This window comes from Mixophyes fleayi, chromosome 8 (assembly GCF_038048845.1).
Source record: "Mixophyes fleayi isolate aMixFle1 chromosome 8, aMixFle1.hap1, whole genome shotgun sequence".
Taxonomy (NCBI): domain Eukaryota; kingdom Metazoa; phylum Chordata; class Amphibia; order Anura; family Limnodynastidae; genus Mixophyes; species Mixophyes fleayi.
In genome coordinates this window covers 141,746,342-141,772,104 of record NC_134409.1, presented here as the reverse complement: position 1 = coordinate 141,772,104, position 25,763 = coordinate 141,746,342, and the positions used below count along the sequence as shown (strand labels likewise).

At 42.4% G+C, this 25,763-nt stretch overlaps 1 long non-coding RNA gene across 1 annotated transcript in view; it reads right to left on the bottom strand.

Moving 5' to 3' along the window:
• Positions 1-25,763, bottom strand: part of LOC142100226 (uncharacterized) — a 401,704-nt gene that overhangs the window by 371,504 nt on the left and 4,437 nt on the right. The window lies entirely within an intron of this gene.

The window sequence follows — 25,763 nt, the reverse complement described above, 5'->3', positions numbered from 1 at the left end:
AATACTTGTCTTTTGTTAAACTCGTTGCTCTCCGCACGCACACAGCTTGCGGCAGTATTTTGTGCTGCAGGTATCTGACATTTGTGACCCCGTGTACTTTGATAGAGGGTTCATTGTGGGTTACAAGAAACAGCGTGCAGACACAAATTAAACACGCCCCTTTCAGAATTTGGAAGGGGTGAAGCGGTAATCACAGGGAACTAATGCAAATAACAATACTAAATTTAGCAAATGGAATTTGTCCAAATTAGAAATAAAAATCATTGTGTTCTCTATATATTTTAATGAACATTATTAAAAAGGATAAATATATGAATGTAAGACTATAAAGGTTTGTAGAAATACTGACAGATACAATCCTTATTTGTACCTTAATCCACGCTTCGTTTACAAGTAAGCCCACTGGGGTCTAGACTTAAACTAGAATAACAACATGTTCATTTGTTTTGTTTTGCAGTTTGGTGAGTAGTTTTTTCTTAACGTCCCTATTTATTAATATGCTTATGGCAGCGGCATAAAAATCAGTTATCACCTCAATCTACTACAACATTGTAACAGTACGCAAATAAGTAACGCTGAGCTGCAACACTGCGTTAATATCATTGCAGCAGGACTCCAATGAGCAGTTCCGTTCATCTCGTGGTTTTTATGTAAGAGTCCCTATCGTCTACTTCAGGAAACATACGGTGATCCCTTTAGATTTAGCAGTTTAATGAAATAGAAAACGGGGAATTTGTACAGCGTTACTACAATGGAGAACACATTTCTCCAGTGGTTTCCTCTTTAGGAAGCTGTCGGGTAAGGAATGGGACTGATTCTAGATGGAACGCAAATTGGGCGTAATTTCCGTGTTTAAAAAGTTAATGCAAGTTTTGCGTAGTTCTGCCCATATTTAAATACAAACATTTCTTATAAATTACATTACGATTTGAATATTGGTGTAAATACGCTGCATATATACAGTATTTTCAGTAACCGCTGATACACATACAGGCTGAAGCATTTTTTTCGTAGCATTTGCGCCATGTTTACTACATGCGTATTCAGAAATCAGAACGCACATAACTTTCATATGATCATAATCTAAAATAACAACTGCTAACAATATAATAACATAACTAAAAAATAACAAATGTAACTATATTTTTTTAATCTATATATTTAAGATTTTTTTATTGAATCTATTTTAAAATAACGAAATAAATAACGTCAATGCATACAATGCGTATTGAAAATAAATCTTCACTATGTACTGTGATCACTCCTGAGAAACGTGTGAAACGTAATAAAGACTTTACTGTGTCGGTCATCGCTATTATCCACCATTTACACCCGCCCTGTAGCAGGTGTAATAGAAACACATCCGTACTTCTGCTAATCACAGGGTTTGTATTATCCGCATCTGCCTGCGCCCTTACTGTACACGGGCAATGCCAGTCTGCCCACCCCACCCACGTTCCACCTCTCAAGTTGTAAAGGGCCATAAGTGTCAGATGTAGGTGAGTAATTGTGTTTATTTGCATATGTTTGGTTTCTGGTGGCGCGAGTGTGAAATCACACAGACACACTGAGCAAACGGTCATACATCCGGACTGGAATCAGACCCATTTTCTGTACACAGTTCATTTTCTCCAGACGGAGTATTTTGCTCAGTTATACACATCTTTTACCATGAATAGTTTTCAGTCAGTTGGTTCACTCTCTATTACTTACACTCCAGCAAACCTCATAAACAAAGGATTAGATACATAGGTTGTTTTGTTTCAAAACTCTTTCACATGTGATTATTCTCAGTATTTATAGTAAACATCCTGTATATAAATAGCTGGTAAATTATATTTTAAATAATAAATTCCTGTGCAAATAATTATTTTCTCTATGTGATTAGGTCAGGCTGCTCAGTATATATTGGGGTTACCTCTTATAGACCCCACTAACAATCCAGTAATTACGTAGTGTATTATGTATGTCCCTCCTCATTCTTCTACTTCTCTTGTGGAAATGTGGTTTTATGAATTCATCATTACAAATATTTACTAGTTTGAAATCAGAATGTTCTGGGGAAGAAGAATAACATTGTTTGTTTACTAGAATTTATGAAAGAATCTTGACAAATATACCCAATAAAAATACAAGTTTTTCCAAATCTCAGGAACATGCAAATATTATTTATTTATAAAATAAATGTTATATAAGTTCTGTTGCTTCAGAAAATGTGCATCATATAATTCAGGGACTTTGTATAAAACTATAGCACCTGAAGCTTTACAACATCCAGCTACGTATCCTGCAGAATGTAACGTATCTCACTGTGAAATGTTTAATAATTGCAGAGTTCCAAGTGCAGATTCACCCGCCGGCTTATGAGACTGAAATATTGTTCCATTAAATTATATCGCAACCCACCTATGGTATTGTGTTATGTGAACCTTTCTTAGTGCTTTGCCATCGCCGCTGCCTCATAATTAAATCGTTTAGTTCTGTAACAAAAATCATTTGGGTGAGATCCAGCAACAGAAGAGAAATGAAATGTCATATTGATGCAAAGCAGAACTGTACAATCACAGCACTGAGAGCGCAGATAATAGATGTCTACTGGAAATGCAGAGATAAAATACAGATTCAGAGAGGAAAAGTTTTACTCTTCTTATGTCACTTCCCTCTCACCACTTGGCAGGCATCATATAACTACAAACCGTCTCCCAGAGGGTTATATGTCCTGGAACATTCACTGAAGAACAGGAGCAAAATAAGGGACGCAGAATGAAAGAACAAGAGCAGAATAAAGAACACAGAATAGAAGAACATGAGCAGAATAAGAGACCGAATGAAAGTACACGAGCAGAATAAGAGACAGGATTGAAGAACAAGAGCAGAATAAGAGACACAGAATGGAAGAACAAGAGCAGAATAAGAGACACAGAATGGAAGAACAAGAGCAGAATAAGGGAAACAAGAATAAGAGACAGAATAGAAGAACAAGCAGAATACAGGACACATGGAATGGAAGAACGAGCAGAATAAGAGACACAGAATGGAAGTACACGAGCAGAATAAAAGACAGAATTGAAGAACAAGAACAGAATAAGAGATAGAATGGAAGTACAAGAGCAGAATAAGAGACAGAATTGAAGAAGAAGAGCAGAATAAGGGAAATAAGAATATGAGACAGAATGCAAGAACAAGAGAAGAATATGAGACAGAATGGAAGAACAAGAGCAGAATAAGAGACAGAATGGAAGAACAAGAGCAGAATAAGAGACAGAATGGAAGAACGAGCAGAATAAGGGACAGAATTGAAGAATAAGAGACACAGAATGGAAGAACAAGAGCAGAATAAGGGAAACAGAAGAATAAGAGACAGAATAGAAGAACAAGCAGAATACGGGACACAGAATGGAAGTACACGAGCAGAATAAAAGACAGAATTGAAGAACAAGAACAGAATAAGGGACACAGAAGAATAAGAGATAGAATGGAAGTACACGAGCAGAATAAGAGACAGAATTGAAGAACAAGAGCAGAATATGAGACAGAATGGAAGAACGAGCAGAATAAGGGAAATAAGAATATGAGACAGAATGGAAGAACAAGAGCAGAATAAGAGACAGAATGGAAGAACGAGCAGAATAAGGGACAGAATTTAAGAACAAGAGCAGAATATGAGACACAGAATGGAAGAACCAAGAGCAGAATAAGGGAAACAGAAGAATAAGACAGAATAGAAGAACAAGCAGAATACGGGACACAGAATGGAAGTACACGAGCAGAATAAAAGACGGAACTGAAGAACAAGAGCAGAATAAGGGACACAGAAGAATAAGAGATAGAATGGAAGAACAAGAGCAGAATAAGAGACAGAATTGAAGAACAAGAGCAGAATAAGGGAAATAAGAATATGAGACAGAATGGAAGAACAAGAGCAGAATAAGAGACAGAATGGAAGAACGAGCAAAATAAGGGACAGAATTGAACAAGAGCAGAATATGAGACACAGAATGGAAGAACAAGAGCAGAATAAGAGAAATAAGAATATGAGACAGAATAGAAGAATAAGACAGAATGGAAGTACAAGAGCAGAAAAAGACAAAATTTAAGAACGAGCAGAATATGAGACAGAAAAAAGAACAAGAGCAGAATATGAGACAGAATGGAAGAACAAGAGCAGAATATTAGACAGAATGGAAGAACAAGAGCAGAATAAGAGATACAATGGAAGTACACAAGCAGGATAAGAGACAGAATTGAAGAACAAGAGCAGAATAAGGGACACAGACGAAAAAGAGACAGAATGAAAGAAGAGCAGAATAAGCAGGGGCGCACGCAGGGGGGGACCAGAAACCCCTCTGCGAAGGAACGGGTGACAAACATTGCCCCTACACAGCAGCACTGTACTGTACAGCAGCTGCATCGCTGTCAAATAAGTGTCCGCAGCGGTGCTGTATTGTACTACAATACAGCACTGCCGCGGACACTTTGACAGCGCCGTGGCTGCTGTGCAATTCAGCATAACCGAAATGGAGCTGCTGTGCACAGAATGGAAGAACAAGAGCAGAATAAGGGAAACAGAAGAATAAGAGACAGAATGGAAGAACAAGAGCAGAATAAGAGACAGAATGGAAGAACAAGAGCCGAATAAGGATTACATGGAATGGAAAAACAAGAGCAGAATAAGGGACACAGAAGAATAAGAGACAGAATGGAAGAACAAGAGCAGAATAAAGGATACATGGAATGGAAGAACAAAAGCAGAATACGGATACATGGAATGGAAGAACAATGCAGATGACCAGCATCATCTGTCAAACACAAAGAAACAGGCTACAGCAATATTTCGGTATGTGATTGTGACCAGAGTAAGAACAGTTGTGGCACCGGCTATCCCAGCAGTGTCTGTTTGTGACATAAGTGATAACGTGACTATATTGAACATTTATAAATATCCCAACCCTGGGGCACAGGTTAATTACTGCCTGCACCCGTGAGGGCCTGGCCAGCATGTTGGTGAGAGCCCTCGAGTACTGTTGGAGAAACGTGTCCTCTGGAGTGGTATCCGTCCACTTATTGTCAAACAAGGTTATTTACTAATATTGCCCAAAGGTACAAATTTGCCATAAAACTATAGCAGTTAATGAGCCCAGTTTGCACTAGACAGATATATACATATCACTGATTGGTTATTCTGGTTTTAATGCAGATTTGTTCCATGTTAGCAAATAACCTTGAAAGTGATACGATCTCTGTTCTACACTCTCTGTCCTATACTCTCTGGGCACGTGAGCGGCAGGCGCAATAGAAGAAGGTGGCCTGGTCTGATGAATCACATTTTCTCTTATATCGATTGGATAGTTGGGTGTGTGATCCTCATTTACCTGGGGTACAGATGGCACCAAGATGCACTATTGGAAGAAGGCAGTGTGATGCTGTGGGCAATGTTCTGCTGGGAAACTCTGGGTCCTGGCATTCAAATGGATGTTACTTTGACACGTAGCACCTAACTAACCATTGTTACAGTCCGAGTACACCCCTTCATGGCAGTGGTATTCCCTGATGGCAGTGGCCTCTTTCAGCAGGATAATGCACCCTGCTCCATGACAGAGAGTTCAAGGTGTTGACTTGGCCTCTAAATTTCCCAGATCTCAATCTGATCGATCATCTGTGGGATGTGCTGGGAAAACAAATCCGAGCCATGGAGGCCTCACCTCGCAACTTACAGGACTTAAAGGGTCTGCTGCTAACGTCTTGGTGCCGGATACCACAGGACACCCTCAGAGGACTTGTGGAGTCGATGCCTCAACGGGTCAGAGCTGTTTTGGCGACACGAGGAGGATCTACATAATATTAGGCAGGTGGTTTTATTTTTGTGGCTGTTCGTTGTATATTTGCAGTGTGTATAATATTGAATTTTGGGCAATTATGTGTTTATATGAGTAAGTATAAAATTGCTCAATGTGAAATCAGACTCTTGATGTTTCTATAATTAGCCTAAGTGTCATGGTGTAATTTATGTGCTGTCAAAAGTAATTAAAGCCTCTAATTCCAGGCTAAACACAGGAAATATGGTGAAATGTAAGCAAACATGGTACAAAAATGGGAAAAAAAAGAATATAAATACAACAGAAAGTGTTCTTTTGAATGTATTAGTTGCTGACAAGTTTTTGGAACTTTTAAGAGGAAACTCCACCCATTCATTTTTCATTTCAGTTTCCTGATCCGACTTGAAATGGTATCTTCTTCCTCGACTAACAACCAGCTCAATTCCTTCCCAGAACCTCAGACACCTTCTCTTCATTTGATCTCACAAATGAAGATGAAGTTTCTACTCTATTTTTATCTTCCTACTCTACCTCCTGTCTCCTTGATCCCATACGCTCACAAATTGGTAGGTCCCTGTCTCCTGTGCTCATTCCACCTCTAACTAAAATCTGTAATCTCTCTGTCTACTGGTATCTTTCCATCACTATTTAAGCACGTAGTGATTACTCCTATTCTGAAAAAACTAAATTCTGCTTTCGCTGTCAACACTCCACAGAGACTACCCCGACCAAGGTTGTCAATGATGTGATCACAACAACTAAAGGCCATTACTCTCTTCTGATTTTCCGGGATCTCTCGGCTGCAGTTGACACAGTTGACCACTCTCTTCCCATACAGACGCTACAATCCCTAGGTTTTCAGGACTATGTCCTATCCTGGTTCTCAGCCTACCTATCTAATCGCTCTTTCACTGTTAATTTCTCTGGATCCTCCTCTGCTCCGTTTCCTTTATCAGTTGGAGACCACAAGGCTCAGTCCTAGGTCCTCTGCTGTTCTCTATCTACACCACTTCTCTTGGAAAACTAATAAGTTCCTTTGGATTTCAGTATCATCTCTATGCGGATGATACACAAATCTATCTATCCTCTCCTGAACTTTCAACATCTGTGTTGTTTTGCGTTACTGACTGTCTTTCTGCCATTTCATCTTGGATGTCCTGTCGCCAACTCAAACTCAATTTCTCAAAAACAGAATTAATAATCCCACCCACCAACAGAAGTTACCTACCTGAGATTTCTATTTCTGTTGATAACGACCATAAATCCCACCCCGCAAGCTCGCTGCCTAGGTGTAATCCTTGACTTAAAACTATCCTTTGTTCCACTCATAGTCTCTAGATCTAAATCCTGCTACATACATCTAAAGAACATTTCCAGAATACGCACATATCTGACACAAGACACTGCAAAAACCTTAATTCATGCACTCATCATCTCCCGCATTGACTATTGCAATTCCCTCCTTACTGGTCTTCCCTGAATCAGACTCTCACCCCTATGATCTGTTTTGCACACAGCAGCTAGATTGATTTTTCTCGCAAATCGTTTTACGTCTGCTGAGCCACTCTGTCAGTGTCTACATTGGTTGCCTGTATTTTACCAAATCCAATTTAAAATTCTTCTATTAATATACAAGGCCATGAACAGAATTTCAGCAACGTACATCTCCTCACTTGTCTCAAGATATCTCCCAACTCGACACCTTTGTTCTGCACAAGATCTGCGTTTCTCCTCCACTCTCATCACATCCTCCCATTCCTGGTTACAGGACATTTTTCGGGCTGCACCCACTTTGTGGAATTCCCTCCCTCGCACAGTAAGACTTTGCTCTAGTCTTCAAACCTTCAAGCGTTCTCTGAAAGCCCACCTCTTCAGTCAAGCTTATAATATTCCTCAACCACCACTTTAACCTCACTAGGTTACCCTATTACCACCCTCTACACAGCTAGCACAGGACAACAACCCTCTGACCCCCTGAACAACATCAGGGGGTCTGTGTGACTGGATCATATAGCCACTAAGGACTTTTATCTTTGCGTTGTGGCTGGACCATTATGTAATATGTAGCACTTACCCTCAGGTATCAGACTCCCATTGTCCCATAGATTGTAAGCTTGTGAGCAGGGCCCTTTTACCTTTCTGTCTGTTTTACCCAGTATTGTTTTATTACTGTGTTTTGTTCCCTATTGTAAAGGTGTTATGGAATTTGCCATATAAATAAATGATGATGATGATTATTGATAACAAGATTGACAATAAAATTGTTTTTAAATCATTATTAATGCATTTTCTGTAACATTGAGGTGACAAAGAAGCACTTACTAAAGCTGCTTATAGCTGGTGCTGCAAATTCCTGACGATATTATAAAGTGAGTTTAAAGTGAATATTGTTTGTACCCGGGATATAGACAGTGAAAGAAATGATCTAATACCAGGTATTTTGTGATAACATTTCTTGACATTAATGAACCTTGTCTAATGTAAGCTGCGGCAGGATCACTTATAGATAACTTATTGTATAAATTTATTTTAATTACTAGCGCAGTGCGCTACTGTGTATCATTGTAAATGTACTGATTTTGTATATTGTGTTGTATTTTCGTATTAGAAATGTAGTGATATAACATGTTGGTAAAAAAATGTTTTTGTATCTTTTCTAAAGGAAGTTCTCCATACTAATTAGGTCTTTCATTTGTGAGTGACTAACAGAAATGAGGATGATGATCATCCTCATTTATATAACGTCACTAATTCCGCAGCGCTGTACAGAGAACTCACATCAGTCACTGCCCCATTGGAGCTTACAGTCTAAATTCCCAACATACACACAGACCAAATCAGCCTAAGGTTGGCTTTCCAGAGGAAACTCATGCAAACACGGGGAGAACCTATAAACTCCACACAGATAAGGCCATAGTCGGGAATTGAACTCATGACCCCAGAGCTGTGCGGCAGAAGTGCTAACCACTAAACCACCATGCTGCTCCCACCATCCTTAAGCCTGAATGCATAGGAGGGGTCATTAGACTTGCTGTTAGGATTCTTATCTGTCTAAGACACAGGATGCAAGTAATTTAGGACATCACAAATTGATGTAAATTTTGTTAAGTTTACATTGCATTTAAATCCAAGTTTAGAGACCATATTACATCTAATCCATTATCCGGATGTTCTCAGGTTGGAACCCAGCATCCAGTACCAACGCTCTGCCAGCTATCTGCAGCTTTGACCAGTGTGATAGGTCAGGGGGAAACATCCACATCAACTCTGATCTGAAGGAAGAGGTCAGAGGTACCAGCCCAGGTGCCCAGCAAGGGAGTACACTAGCAGCGAGAGTTACCCAGAAGGACTCAGTTCTAGGTGCCAGTGTAGGAACGTAGTCGTGGTAGCAGGCCCCTCCTACTGTGTTTAGAGGGGTGCAATTGGGGTAAAGAAAGGGGACGGTGGCAAGACAAGCCAAGCCGGTCCCCAGCAACATGACGGATGGGTGGCATAGGAGGTCCATCCTATCACATAAGTCTTTGACAGCTTTACCATATATAATACACTGGAGATCACACTTATACAATTAATGTATAAACGCCTGGGAACAAATATCTATAAACATGTTTAGGTCTGATGTCATTACTTCAGTGTTCATTAGGAAGACGTGTGTATTATAACGACTAACGTGGCATCATTACAGATATTAGGCGTCACCTTGTATTTCTGACTATCTCCATATAACTTATAGTAGGGAGCACATTGTATGTCACCCTATAAGGACGATGAGAGACTGTGGAGTCATCAGGATTAGGGAGGTTCTTTATCACAGAGATCCAGGGACAAAGCTGAAGTGGAATTATAGAAGAAGTGTCTCGGCTGAATTGAGAGGGATAATATAACATGGAAATGTAAATAAAATGATGGAGGAAAACATGATCACTTCTAAATATAGGAGGTATCTAATAATCAATAGAAGGTCCGAGATTAATGGCTGCGTTATATCTAATATCTATTATATTACCGACCTTCATCTGACAATGACACTCATGGTAAATATTACGTGTTCTGATAAATCATAAACTCAGTTTTGTGTTTGGGTGGTTTCTTCAGTATTTAAGGCAGACCGGAGTACAGGATATAAATGTACATTTCTCATCACTCTGCTGTGATATATGAGTGTAAAATTATTATTTGTTGAAGATATTGAGACTCTAAGATCATTTTTGGTCCGGTTACATTTTTGTCTACTTTGCTTGTTTACAAGTCCTATATATCGAAGTAGCATCAGTTGTTACATTAAAGTAACTTTCTACTGAATTCCATTAAATGTTGTCCTTACATAACCAGATTGTGCACAAAACAATTCATGTGCTTATGCCTCTGATTTCAAAGAGTCTAATATCTAAAATACCATTGTGCCGAAACAAGGGGTTCACTTTTCCCCAACATGTCTGAGTCCGGTTTGGCGCAAGAAACGGACTTTAGTCAGGGATACTTTTTATCACTTCTGTTCCCGCACCCCTCGCTTGGTGGAGAGAGGACCAATGTGTTCAATAAAGCTTAATCCTACTGGGATTCGCTCTCCTCTGCCAGTTATTTGTGGGGGGTCCAGAAGACAGGCCAGAGTCTGTTGGGAGTACCAGCCAGCCAGGGAATGAACTGCAGAACAACAACAACTGGGTTAAACCAGTAACAATGCATCTCCTAATTTCATCAGTAGAGTATAAACTCATTGCAGGAGATAGTTTGTGTGAACCTGGTATCTGTAGACCACACGGATCCACCACTGGGAGCGGGTCTGATATGAAGATGGGAAGTCCTTCAGACATGTTCCAGCCGGTAGAGTTAATCCAGGGAGGGTGCCAGAGTTCATTACATTCCCTGTAGGCTCCTTTGGGGGGCACCCATTTTGGAAACAAGCTATCCGCAGACATTGTAAATCCAGAAGAAAACTATCATCCCGAAGGTGGGAACAAGGTTGAGGATAAAAGGTCATTTCTGGAGACCAGAGGAAGTCTGGGTGTTCATGACCAGAAGACTGGTGAGAGGTCCTTTCCCACTGGACTGACTGAAGAATCGCTGCGCTACTGACACACTGTGGGGATCAGCAAGTCTTCTTTCTTCATTTAAACATTCCCTCCAGGTCCTGTGGCTCTGTGTGCCCACCGAAAGCAGAGGGACAATAAAGCAGGACGGATACCATGCTGACAGTGCCAGAGGAGAAGCCCCCACAGCCCAGGATCAAGCTCTGAGCAGATGCCCCATGGTTGGCTACGAGAGACCTGTATAGTGGTGTACATGAATGCCACCTGTGTTTTGTGCCATCTGCTGTAGTATGAGCATGGTAACTATTTCTTAATTGCTCTATTGGTGCTGGTGCTTTATTAGTTAAATAAACGTAACTATTTCTTTATCTGAATATTTGCTTGTTTGTAAAACTATGTTACCATATCCTTGGTACTGAGGGTAATTGATGGGCAGATGGTAGCCCGGTAAGTGCTGCTCTGGTGCAGATGTTATTGGCAAAGCACCTCCAGGTATCGTCTCTGGCAGTAAATGGGCTGAGAGTGCCCCGAGATCCTGACATTCAAAAATAATTCCTTTAACTTTAACAGGACTTGGCCACTGGTCACACTCCAACCACCTCCCTGGAGCTCAGTTACAGGTAGGTGACCTTCACATGTCCATCTATATCAGCAAGGATCTGTTCCCCCTTCACATAACCTCATGGGATAGTCTACTATAATATGATAAGATAGCGCAAAACTCAAATCGATATAAAATTTATTACAAATACATGTGTATCAACATTAGATATGATAGGCAATGTTTCAGTAAATTCTGGTTATTGCATGCGGTCAATTGGATAACATGCTTCTCTATGAGGTCTAAAACCATCTGTATAACGTTAATTACAATATTAACCTCATAATAGCTAATTCCATGATGCTGATGACATTCAGCAGCTTTTGAAGGTTCTTTGAACCTGGTTATATGTCTATGTGGGATATAATTTATAAGTCTCAAGTGATACTGTTTTAATAATATATATATATTTCTACTATGACATTTATAATTAGATTATGCCAATGATTTAGTCTCTTGATTGTTAAGTCTCCTCTGATATTTTATCCATTTAACCAGAATTTACTGAAACATTGCCTATCATATCTAATGTTGATACACATGTATTTGTAATAAATTTTATATCGATTTGAGTTTTGCGCTATCTTATCATATTATAGTAGTCTTTATATTATTGACGGGTCCAGATCCCGTCTAGACAGCTGCATCTCGATCGATTGATACAGGATAACTAGCGCCCCATATATGCGTGTTTGTTTTGATATCATGGGATAGTCCCAAACTTCTCTCCCAGAAGAACACCATAGAATTGTCACCACTAATACCTGACTCCCTCCCGTGGGTGCTGCTGTCAGAGGGATCTGTTATGGAGAGCAATCCACTAAGCAGAGCTCAGCCAGAGGTATTACATATACAATGTACAGATCACTGCCTCACACTACACATAACACATACATGTAGACAGGTGATGATATGATCTATATTAAAGAACATGTTCCCTAACTAACTGCAGGAGCGAATCACAATATCTGTACAGAAAAGTTTCATGTTGCACATTTCCTAAAAAGCAATTAGCTGGAAATGTTATGTAGTCACAGACTCTGTGCATTGAAATGGAAGCCACTAGCCGTCTTATCACAGCACATTATAAATTACACCGTACACTGCATTGTTATAATGATGATGTTATGAGAATGGTGAATACTGTGATAGTACAGCTTTGGGCTTCAGAATAAACAAGTAATCAACAGGTACTCACAGGTCCCTGCGGCCTTACCCCTATATTTACAGCAAAATGTATTCCTGTCAGAAGATTGTGAGACAGGTTACAGTAACCATGGTGATGACAGTCTCCTCCGCTTGTTGTCTATATAATATCACACATACAGGTTACAGTAACCATGGTGATAACAGTCTCCTCTGCTTGTTTATATATCACACATACAGGTTACAGTAACCATGGTGATGACAGTCTCCTCTGCTTGTTGTCTATATAATATCACACATACAGGTTACAGTAACCATGGTGATAACAGTCTCCTCTGCTTGTCTATATAATATCACACAACTGAATTAGTCGTTCTGTTAATGGTTTCCTGTGGCAAATATTAGCATAAGTGGGACTCTAAATATGTACATTATATAATAATTTCCATAGTCTACTGTCTCCAAACCAAATTTAAAGGATACCAAACTTTTACATCCATTATCATCCATTATATGCTCCCTACCCCTCAGCTGTCCTGAGTTAGGCAACACAGTCCTGATTTTAAGGGACTGTGGGACCCTTAGAATGTTAGTAGAACTGATACTAATAAACCAATATTCAGAGATTTAATTTGCTAGGAACTAGTGACATCACTGAGCCATACCCCCAACAGTCCTGATTTAAGTAGGATAGACCCGATTTGATTTGCTGAAGTTTGGAGGTACGAGTGTGTGGCAAGGTTGTTTTTAGGGAAGGGGGGTTGGTATGACCGAGTACTGTATGTGTTGGTCATGTCTCCGGGGACATCGTATGACTGAATTTGTTCTGGTCACCTTAAGAGTCAATATTGGGAGTTATGTTTTGTCAATTGACAGGTGGGAGTCGTTGCTGTAGAGCAAGTGTTCAATGGGCGCACTCCAAAATATGTAATAAAATACATCACATACACAAGAATAAAGATGATGTCCCTGGCGCTCATATGAGAATAAACCAAGTCATAAGCTGTTATGTGATAAAGTGGTCGGAGGGTGGATCTTCATTTTTGCACAGCGCGTTTCTGGATATTTGTTCTCCTCTCTGCACCCCTTGGGGCACTTCTAGTCTTCTGTGAGTGGCAGGAAGTCTGACTGCTACATATTGTATACTGGTCCAGCCAGATTACAGTGGGAAAAAGTGCTTAGTGATATGATCTAGTCACACAGCAATGTGGTCCGGGGACAGAGGGTTGTGTGTGTAGAAGGAGACTAGGGGGTAAATGTATCAAAATGCGAGTTTGCCAGCGTGTTGAAATTGCGTAAGCTGTAATACAGTAAATACAGCTTACGCAAGTAGCGCATGTGCAATGCGCTACGTTAATTGCGTAAGCGCTAGATACAGTAATATGTGATTTCCCCACTAGCGTGGGAAAATGCCATAATACAGTACTTAGCTCTTACGCAAACAGCGTAAGAGCATTGCGGAACGGACCTCCTACTAGGTAGGAGGTGTTTGCGGCGGCTCCTGGTTTGTTTGTTTTTTAACTTCAATCAAGACTAAAGATTCGGGATATTACAAATATGTGCCCCTTCTGGGTGAAGAGTTCCAGTTGGCAAAGATTCATTTATGGAGGTACAAATGGCTGGGACTGGGGCAAGCCGGCAAGATGGATGTACAAATAATAAGGGACTGGGGCAAGCCAGGAACATTGGATCAAGAAAGAAGACATCATTGGTAAGTATTTTGTTTTTTTTATTTTTAATAAATATGTGTGGTGTTTATGAGGGAGTTGTTGTTTTGTTAACTTTTTTCTTTGTGGAACTACAGGGCCCAGCAAGCCAGGGATGTCAGGGCATGTTGGCACTTGTGGTTCTTCAAGTGCCAACATGCCCTGGCTGCCGTGGGTATGCTGGTGCTTATAGTTATACAAGCACCAGCATGGCCACAGTTTTTAGGGCAACCTGGCTGGCTGGGACTTGTAGTTCCACAAACAAACTTGGTGTCAGTTTATTTTTTTCTACTATTTACCGCCATATTACCCTACTACCCACAGCCCAGGGGTAGTAGGAAGAGCCCTAGTGCTATCAGCACTGGGCTGGTTCTTTCTAGGGGGGGCCCACTCGTTTTTTTCAGCGGACCCCACTCCCTAGTGAATCCAACCCTGCGCTGAACAGTCTAGGGTTGGTTAGTCATTATGGCAGGGGGACCCCTGCCGCGCGTCCCCCTGCTATAGTGCCGCCAACCCTGGCTGGTTTGCCTAGTGCTGGTAAAGTGAAAATCGGGGGGACCCCACGCAAAATTTTTCCCCGAATTTCACGGGACCAGCACTAGTCAGGCAGCACTAGGGTTAAGCATAAATAACGGGGGGACCCCACGCTTTTTTTTTTTTTAACTTTTATCTGTTCTTTCACTTTTTAACACTGCCAGGGCAGTGTAACAGTGATGTGTTTCTACAACACGCTGCTATCAAGCAGCGTGTTGTATCTGGCGTGTTTAGAAGCAAACTCTCCTGAGTTTGCTAACTCGCAGCTTCATACATTGTAGACTTGTATAGCTGCAGTGGCAAACAGTGGTGAGTTTGATCTCTGGAGATTTTGCAAGTAGCGATTTTGACAGAAGCAGAACTCTGGCGATTTTGTATGAAATCTCAGCTTCATACATCGGCGAGTTTCAACTCTCCCGAGAAAATCGCTGGAGTTGCAAACTCGCAGCTTGATACATTTACCCCTAGATGTAAGTTTGTGTGAGCTGTGTAGAGGGGGATAATCGGGTAGAATAGCCTGAGGGGGGGGGCAGCTTGAGAAACATCCTATTACCGAGAATGGGAGGATGTGATGAGGGTGGATGAGAGACGCAGAGCGGAGGTGTAGAGTTGGGAGATATTGTGAGACAAGTGAGGAGATGTAAGTTGATGCAGCTTTGTTGATGGTCTTGTATGTTAGTAGAAGAATTTTATATTGGATTCAGTAATAAACAGGCAGCCAATGTAGAGACTGACAGAGTGATAAAAGAATGCTCTACAAATATTAATCTAATTATGGCTCTCAAAATAGACTATAGGGATGAGAGTCTGGCTAGGGGAGACTAATAGGGATGCTATTGCAATAGTCAATGCGGGAGATGATGAGTACTATTGCAGTGTCCTGTGAGATATGTGCGTACACTGGGAACGTTCTTTAGATGTATGTAACGTGATTTGGATACAGACTGGATGTGAGAACAGAGGACAATTCTGAGTCCAGGATCACACCTAGGCAGCTTGCGGGGTGGGATTAATGGTCATGTTGGTTACAGAAATAGAAATGTCAGGAAGGTAACTTCTGTTGGCGGGTGGGAATATTATTATTTTAGTTTTTGTGCCTCTAATTAGGTCTATTTGTTGCTCTCCGATCTATTGTATTTTACATTAAGCCGCTGTATAACCTTCCCTTCAGCCTGTATTATACAGTAAGCTGCTATATAACCTTCCCTGCAGCCTGTATTATACAGTAAGCTGCTATATAACCTTCCCTGCAGCCTGTATTATACAGTAAGCTGCTATATACCCTTCCCTGCAGCCTGTATTATACAGTAAGCTGCTATATACCCTTCCCTGCAGCCTGTATTATACAGTAAGCTGCTATATACCCTTCCCTGCAGCCTGTATTATACAGTAAGCTGCTATATACCCTTCCCTGCAGCCTGTATTATACAGTAAGCTGCTATATACCCTTCCCTGCAGCCTGTATTATACAGTAAGCTGCTATATACCCTTCCCTGCAGCCTGTATTATACAGTAAACCGCTATATACCCTTCCCTGCAGCCTGTATTATACAGTAAGCTGCTATATACCCTTCCCTGCAGCCTGTATTATACAGTAAGCCAATATATACCCTTCCCTGCAGCCTGTATTATACAGTAAGCTGCTATATACCCTTCCCTGCAGCCTGTATTATACAGTAAGCTGCTATATACCCTTCCCTGCAGCCTGTATTATACAGTAAACCGCTATATACCCTTCCCTGCAGCCTGTATTATACAGTAAGCTGCTATATACCCTTCCCTGCAGCCTGTATTATACAGTAAGCCAATATATACCCTTCCCTGCAGCCTGTATTATACAGTAAGCTGCTATATACCCTTCCCTGCAGCCTGTATTATACAGTAAGCTGCTATATACCCTTCCCTGCAGCCTGTATTATACAGTAAGCCAATATATAACCTTCCCTGCAGCCTGTATTATACAGTAAACTGCTATATAACCTTCTCTTCCACATGATGTATGAAGGTCACATTAAGGTCCTTCTACAAGTCACTGAGAACAATTCTGCAGATGATAATAAGGGGCCTGATTCATTAAGGATCTTAACTCGAGAAACTTCTTATTTCAGTCTCCTGGACAAAACCATGTTACAATGCAAGGGGTGCAAATTAGTTTTCTGTTTTGCACATAAGTTAAATACTGACTGTTTTCATGTAGGACACAAATATCAACTTTAAATGTCAGTGTACAAATAAGCTATCAAGTATTTGTGTGTTACATGGAAAAACAGTCAGTATTTAACTTATGTGCAAAACAGAAAACTAATTTGCACCCCTTGCATTGTAACATGGTTTTGTCCAGGAGACTGAAATAAGAAGTTTCTCGAGTTAAAATCCTTAATGAATCAGGCCCAAGATGTGATCTGAGCTCACAGAGCTGAGACCTTCTCACTATACAACACTGAGGCCTCTGTCCAAGGTCCTGACAGATTGCTGAAGCAGCAGATATTACTCCCATGTAATAGTAACACATCTATGATGCATCTAATAGTGATATATTGATACAGTGCAGGGGCGCACGGAGGATTGTCAGGGGGGGGTTTCTCCCCGACGACCCCCCCCCCCCAAAAAAAACAAAAAACCAGGAGAGAGAGCTGCTGCGCATGCGTTTCGCCAGCACTGTCCTAAACAGCAGCCACGGCGCTGTCTAAGAAGCGTCTGCGGCGGTGCTGTATACAATACAGCACCGCCACGGACGCTTCATTGACAGCGCCGCGGCTGCTGTTTAGGACAGTGGCCACTTAGTTAGCGCAGGAGGGCGTTTCTAGAGACTCAGAAACCCCCCCCTGCGTGCGCCACTGCAGTGTCCGAGAAGCAGGTAATGAAGTTGCCTCATGTTTAGGGCACCTGTAATTCCCGGGAATCAGGGGCTGGCGCCTGTCAGGGAAGCTTCTCCTCGGGCATCGAGGCCAAGGGCAGAGGAGGCACCAGAGAGGACCATACAGTCACCAGAGCAGGGTAATTATATATATATAATGTGAGCAGCATTTTACTTATTACCTCAGGAAGAGGTTTGTACCCACTGGTTACATAGAATCAGCTTCAGGCTGCTGCTACATTAATAATGTGGAGGCCTCTGCAGCAGGTTTGTGTGCTCGGCGCTTGTTATAAGGGCTGTGTTAGTACAGGGGCCCCCAAGTGGCCCTGGGTGGTCAGTATCTACAGCCTCACAGAACAGCTGGAGAAGACGGGTGGAGGATCTGGAGAGACGCACACAGGAGCATAGATCCTCCTGTGAGAGATTGGTCCTAGACCAGGTGAGTATAGAACTACAGCTGTTGCTGGACTACACCTCCTATCATCCCCACCACAGTGTAATAAGAGGTGTAGTCCGGCAGATTGTCCAGCATTGCGCTGATTTCTGGTTAATGTGTCTAGAACTATTATATAGAGGATTCAGCTTGGCCGTCAGCTCCCTCCAACAGGGCCAGAGTCATACACAGCCCTCCTGTCATTGGCTGGACCGTATTATTCTCATTTACCGCTGGACAATGGATGGATTAGTGGCGACTGCGCCATTTACCGCTCTTTGTATCATAATTTAATTAATGGTCTCTAAACAATACAACCCCTGAAAACAGGATGTTAAACACAAAGGCTGATCCGTCATTACTGTGAGAGTGATAGTATCACAGTATATATATATCAGTCCTGTACATTATTATATACGTGTAGCTGCTGATTACAACTTGAAATATAGCAGCTGTTATGTAGGATGGATCTAGATAAGAGAATTGTGTCTTATGCAGCTTAATCTGTGATGTTCTACTGTAATGTACATTGTATATCAGGAGAGGAGGATACACAATACAATCTGTAGACTTAATTCCTGCACCCTGGATAAATAAGTGGGGAAAACAGGAGCAGAACATTGTCTGTGAAGGAAAACGAAGGGTTGGAAGGATAAAGTGCGGAATAAAGATAAGTATCCGACCGCCAAAAAGCACAATCCCAAAGTGCTGGAAGTACAACTATTTACATGAACTGAAATATGAGGTTGCCCAGCAGATGTAGAGGGTCCCCCACTCCCAGGCCCCCCACTCCCGGGCCCCCCACTCCCAGGTCCCCCCAATCCCGGGCCCCCCACTCCCGGGACCCCCACTCCCGGGACCCCCACTCCCGGGCCCCCCACTCCCAGGACCCCCACTCCCGGTCCCCCCACTCCTGGGCCCCCCACTCCCGGGCCCCCCACTCCCAGGTCCCCCCAATCCCGGGCCCCCCACTCCCGGGACCCCCAATCCCGGGCCCCCCACTCCCAGGCCCCCCACTCCCAGGCCCCCCACTCCTGGGCCCCCCACTCCCAGGTCCCCCCAATTCCGGGCCCCCCACTCCCAGGACCCCCACTCCCGGGGGCCCCCACATCCCCAGTCCGCCGGTGCGTGTATCTGTGGTCTGAGACAGGAGGAATCAGATGGAGGCTGGAGAGTAACAGGAGTAACAGGAGTAATATGTATAAATATTCAGAGGGGATCTGTACATTCTGTACTTGAAATATCTATTAATGATTTATCACAATGATGTTATTGTCAGAATGGAAACACCATGTTCTCCCCTGTGATCATTTTACACCTCTCAGTCACCTGCTCAATCTGTCTCTTTTACATAGAATAACACTGGTACAAGGAGGGGGGGCTGTCAGCAGAGGTCACGGGGGGGGGGCTGTCAGCAGAGGTCACAGGGGGGGACAGGTAGAGAAACTAAAGGATTAAAGAGTCAGACATTGAATCACTGATGACAGTTCCCCTGCAGGGTAAATAGACATTTAGTCACTTTGTTATTCTGTGTATTTCCCCAGAACGTGGTCACTCCTGAGGTTTAGCAGAGAAGGGAACCTGCAGGTATTTGTATGTTAATAATGAAAGAGAACATTGTGTAATCTGCGTCACTTCCAAATAATGCCGCCAATTTACCTCAAGCTGTCAATATGCAAATCCGTGGGTCACATTATGCTAATGAGAGTAACCTGTAGATTGCATTAGAAAAGTTCTCAAAAATGGGTCTAATCAACACTGTGGAAATAATGGATAATTTGGCTGCTGAAGTTTAATTACTGGTCTTGTTATAAGATCGATATCTTGTGGGATTAGGACAACAAGCGGCTGGTCGCTAACTCAGTACAGAAGAAGGAGCTGCAACTGTGCCGAGAGGGGTCCTCATGGAGCAGCCTAATCCCGACATGTGTGTGTATATATGTGTGTGTGTGTGTGTGTGTGTGTGTGTGTATATGTGTGTGTGTATATATGTGTCTGTGTGTGTGTATATATATATATATATATATATATATGTAGGGAACGCCGCAGAGCTGTGGTGTTTACTGACTGTGGGAATATCTGTGATAGACGACTAATGATGAAGGTGGCTGTAAGGATATAAGACACCAGGGAAACTTCCCATTACAAGGCAGCGGCCGCTTTAAATTTAATCGCTGAAGACGTTGAACTCGCCGGAGTTGAAGAATCCGGACATTAATACATTTACCCCCAGCTGTATATATGGTAATTATCTTCTATCTGGGTGGTGGGATTGTTATTTACTATTGGGGGCCGTGACCCAGGTCCCTGAGAGGACTGAAACATCCCCATACTGCTATGTACTAAATAAAGAAGTTATGGATTTTAAAAGTTTGGTGAGTGTCCTCTTCCCTCAAATGAAAATGTGTTTTGGAGTAACCTGAAAAGGGATCCAGGAGGAATCTCCCAACACGCTGTGATGGATACGTGAGCAGGGCCGGACTGGGACTAAAAATCAGCCCTGGCATTTAAAGTCCACAGGCCCACCTCAGGTCCAGCAGGAATGAAACAGAGGTGGGCCTGCACAGCAGTGCCGAAAAAGGCGTGACCACATTGTGTTGTGGGTGTGGCCAATATGGCGCAATGATACATACATTAAAAGAAAACATTACATTTATCACGCCACCCCCAAGGCACATTATGACACCCCCATACTTATCTATGTTTCTGGTGCTGCTGACATCCATCAGGGTGGGAACTTCCTGTAGAGTGAGCAGGGAAACTCTTAGTCTCACGAGAATACCAAATCTTGTGAGATTTAGAGCTCATCGGCTTTCTCTGCAGGCTGTGTCCTATCCAGAGACTTGGAGCAGCTATCCGCTCCCTCCTGCTAACCAGAGCTGGATTAACACTTGGGGAGCCTGGGGTATTTAAGACAGGGAGCCCCTATTATGTAACATGGCTATCATTTTAGACAAATGTTAGACAAATACACAGGCAATACTGTGTGCAATACTGATAGTTGCACGCAGCTCTGCCTTCACAAGCAGTACAGTGTGAACCAGGACATACCTCCCAACTGTCCTTGTAGTCGGACCAAATCCACTAAACGAGACAGTCACCAAAATTCGGGACTTTCCCACCAGATTCAGGATAGTTGACAGACTGTCCTGTCTCTCCTACCTGTCTTATTACTTTCACCACCTATGGCTCCTGGTGTCTTTAGTTTAGTTGCTGCTTGTCTGGATACTGGAATGTTGGAGGCCCTATTTGGAAAAAAAAATGTGTACATGTAATTTAGAAAACTCCAACCAGCCCTGGTGCTTAATCAATACAACCCATGTTTTATAATTAGGCTTCCCTCCAGCCCCAACATTAAAATACTAGTATTCACATTTAATATAAATAGCTGCTGCTGCTGATAAATAAATATATTTCCCTCCCTCCAAACATCCCCAGCAATAAATGAAATAGCATTTACGTTTAATAAATATACCTATTTCCCACAAACATCACTGCCATTAAATAATTCATATTCACATTTATTTCCCAAACAGCCCCATCATTAAATTAAAGGTCCAATCACCCTATCTTAAATTGCTAGGTACTAATATAAAATTAACCCACATCACCCCGCAAATAAAATAACACAAATTAAATAATTAGCCCCCACCTAAACTTCACCATTAAATTAATAGCCTACCTCCCACATTATATTAACATTCTCCTCCTTCCCTCATGCCTGAGTACATGTCCCCAATTGATATTATACCACACAGTAGTGGCCGAAATCATATTATCCCGTATTTTGTGTGGCACCTTTTCTCTCCCCTTCCCCCCCCTTTTCTTTATTTACCTCCTCAGCTTCTTCTGTTTCTGTCTCCTGTCCGCTCTTCAGCTGCCTTCCAGGACCTGTACTGATCACATGTGCCGCGCGCAGCGCACGGCACATGTGACCAGGAAGTGTCGGTGCACTGTCCAGAACACGATCAGTGCACTGACTGCTCGAACCGGACTTACTGACCATCGGCCCTTCTGGCATTTGCCAAAAGTGCCAGATGGCCAGTCCGGCCCTGAACGTGAGTTTAAACTTCACTGGAAACTATATACACAGAATATATCAATCTGTAAAGTGAGATTTGGATCTGAGATTGAGGTCAGGGAAGTGGGACAGTCAGAAACAAGGGAGAAAGAGAACAATGGTGTTGTCAACAGTGACAGGGAGGTCGGTCCCTCCACTATCTCCTCTTTTCCCCAACGCTGCTGCCTGGGTGTCATTCACTCCCTCCTCTCCTTCACCCCACATTAATCTCTTGCCCAATCCTGTCGTTTCCATCTCTGCATCATCGCCTATATAAGACCCTTCCTCTCCCAGGGTGCCACCAAAACTCTGATCATTTCTCATCTGGACTTCTGCAACCTTTTCCTTACCCGTCTCCCCTGCTTCCATCTCGCTTCTCTATCTATAGATCTGCAGCTAAACTTATCTTCCTCTCTCACTGCTCCACACCTGCCTCCCCTCTCTGCACAATCTTACACTGGTTCCCTTCCCCTCTTTATGCTCCTCACCCTCACGTACAAGGCCCTATCCAGCTCCACTGCTCCCTACATCTCCAACCTCATCTCCATACATACTCCCTCTGATCCTATCCGGTCGACCAATGACCGTGTCCTTCCCAATCCTCTGGTAACCACATCTCACTCCCGAATCCAAGATTTCTCCCGTACTGCCCCCCACTCCCTCGTTCTATCAGACTATCCCCCAGCCTGTATAGCTTCAAACGGTTATTGCAAAACCACCTGTTTATAACAGCCTAGCAGTCCTCCAACCATCTCACCATGTAGTATACCTCACCCTCTTTCATCCTCCACCTCTACCACTCCTGCTTCTTGTCCTCAGATCCCCTTACATTGGCTCATCCCCATGTGTCATCTGTTTGTCTGCCCTTTTCCCTTTAGATCGTAAGCTCTAGTGGGCAGGACCCTCCTCCCTCCTGTTCTCATTACCGGTAACCTTTGCTCACCAGTTACACTGCGCACCTCCTCCTCAGGCTCTCTCCCCATTAACTCCTCTCCTCCATTATCTGCACCTCTTTCAGGGGCTCTAAACCTGTTAGTTGTGCCCACGCTAATCGGCACAGGTTTCAGCCGGCACTGTATGCCCCTTGTACCCCAGTAGCTGTGCTGAGAGTTGTAGTGTTATTTGGTTACTGTATTGTACAGTTACACCATGTATTGTCCTGTTGTTTTCCCTCTGTACAGCGCTGTGGAGCTCATGTCGTGCCCTATAAATAATGTTAATAATATTAGTAACAGAAAGGTCAAGAATGGAGCAGATATAGATACAAAGGATTCAGAAATAAGGGCACCCTGATCTGCCAATGGTCTGAGCCGCAGAGGACACTCTTTAAACAAGACAGACATAGTGTCAGACTCACATTACAGCAAGTTACCCGCAGTCTGATGAAGCTACAAGTGAGTAAGAAGCAAACAACAGTGACATCATGTGGTGAAAGTGGAGAATGCATAGAAGAAATATTGGCACCATGAGACTACATATTAATACTAGAGACCAGCTAAATAGCGACCACAGATCGGGTTTTGCAGGGAAACCGGCCATTTTACACACGGTATAACTTCCACAAACATCATCTTCAAGTTCCACTTTTACTTCACCATTCCACATTGTATTGTAATCTGCATTTTACGTAATGTTTAGTCTCTGGATAGAGATGACATCAGTCAGTACATTCTGCTGTGCGGTGCTGCTGCGGCCAAATTCCGGTTGATGCAAATATTTTCAGAACTTTTATCTCTTCTCTCTGATCATATATATATATATATCAGAAACATATAACCCACTTGTGGCTGCCCCTGGTGCCACACATTTTAAATTTGTGTTACTGAATCATAGAGGTATATTTACTAAACTGCAGGTTTAAAAAAGTGGAGATGTTGCCTATAGCAACCAATCATATTCTAGCTGTCCTTTTGTAGAATGTACTAAATAATTGATAACTAGAATCTGATTGGTTGCTATAGGCAACGTCTCCACCTTTTCCTACCCGCAGTTTACTAAATATACCCTATAGTTTTGCCTAGATGCCAACTTGTACTTCCCAGCTTGATTTACTTCTTACTTCAAATTGGGCCCATTATCTGTGAGATAATATTTGTTGAAATGGAGAAAATAAAATGTAAAACTATTCTTTATAGCCGAGTTTAATAAACATATTATGACAGGGATATTAGGACTAACCAGAGAGCACGATGTCCTTGAAAGTTATTTTAAAAGTTGGTAAATGTGAATAGTCTTCATTCCAGACAGTAATAGTGACTCATTACTGATGCATAAAACCACTTTATCTACAGCTTCATAATGGGCCTGATTCATCTTCGGAACCAACGTTGTGTGCCATATCTTGCCGTGTGCCGTATCTTGCCGTGTGCCGTATCTTGCCGTGTGCCGTATCTTGCCCCGCCCTGTATCTTGCCACGTGCCGTATCCTGTCGCGTGCCATATTTTGCCGCGTGCCGTATCTTGCCCCGCCCTGTATCTTTCTACGCCCTGTATCTTTCCGCGTGCCGTATTTTGTGTGAAATTGCTCTGCACATGGTCAGAAATGGAAACTACTGTCTCAGGCTCCCCCTTGTGTTGCTGGGAATCCCAGCAAAAAAGATGTTATATCCGCAATGGAAAGTGCAAATAACCCCAATCACATCATCAGACGTCAGCTGTTGTTGCAGTTACGCCTTTAGAGGGGGTGCCCCTTTAACATTAGCCTAAGCTGCGACTCCACCAACCATTGTATTTTGCATTAACCTCGGCTACCACCAATGTAGCCAGAGACCACGTGTACTTCTGTGCTGGCTTCTATCCATGTCAGGCCACTGTTTACATTCCAAACCCGATTTTGTTGATCCTGAATTTTGTGGTGTCTATTATTCTATATTTCTGGTGTTTAAATGTTTTATCTTAAATTTCCCTTTCCCTACAAACAGTCATGGATTTAACAATAATATAATATATTAATATAATAATAATGTTATTAAGATGTATATTCTTATTATTATTATTATTATGTTCCCAGTGATGGGACTAATGCCATTATCAGGGGTGTAGATGCTACAGGCATTGGGGAAGGGGGGGAGAGGGGGTGCCCATACATCTCTATATGTGCCAAGCTCTAGACTCCAGGCTGCCTGCTGGGTGTTATATAGACCATCTGTCCTATAGCACCAGGTAATACAGAGGTTATCACTGTGAGCTTTATCTGTCTCCAATATCACAATCAGCTGCGTAAACTAATAACAATATTCAGTCACAGGATCACAATGCAATAAAATGAAAGTTGTCCTGATGACAATGGAGGAAACCTTCAGGTAAAGCTGGAAGTGATCACAGAGAGGGAACCTCTCACAGCCACATCAGTCAGTGCAGGAAATACACAGTTTATTCAGAAACTAAGATCAACAGAAAAGTTTCACTTTTAAAACAAACAATTTTTCCAGTTTTAAGTTGTTTTACATTTGTTACCAGGAGCCACGAACGTCTCATGTTCATCTAGACCAGTGATGGGCAAACTCAGTCCTCAAGGGCTACCAACAGTTCATGTTTTTAGGATTTCTGTCTGTAGAAACAGCTGGGATAATTACTGACC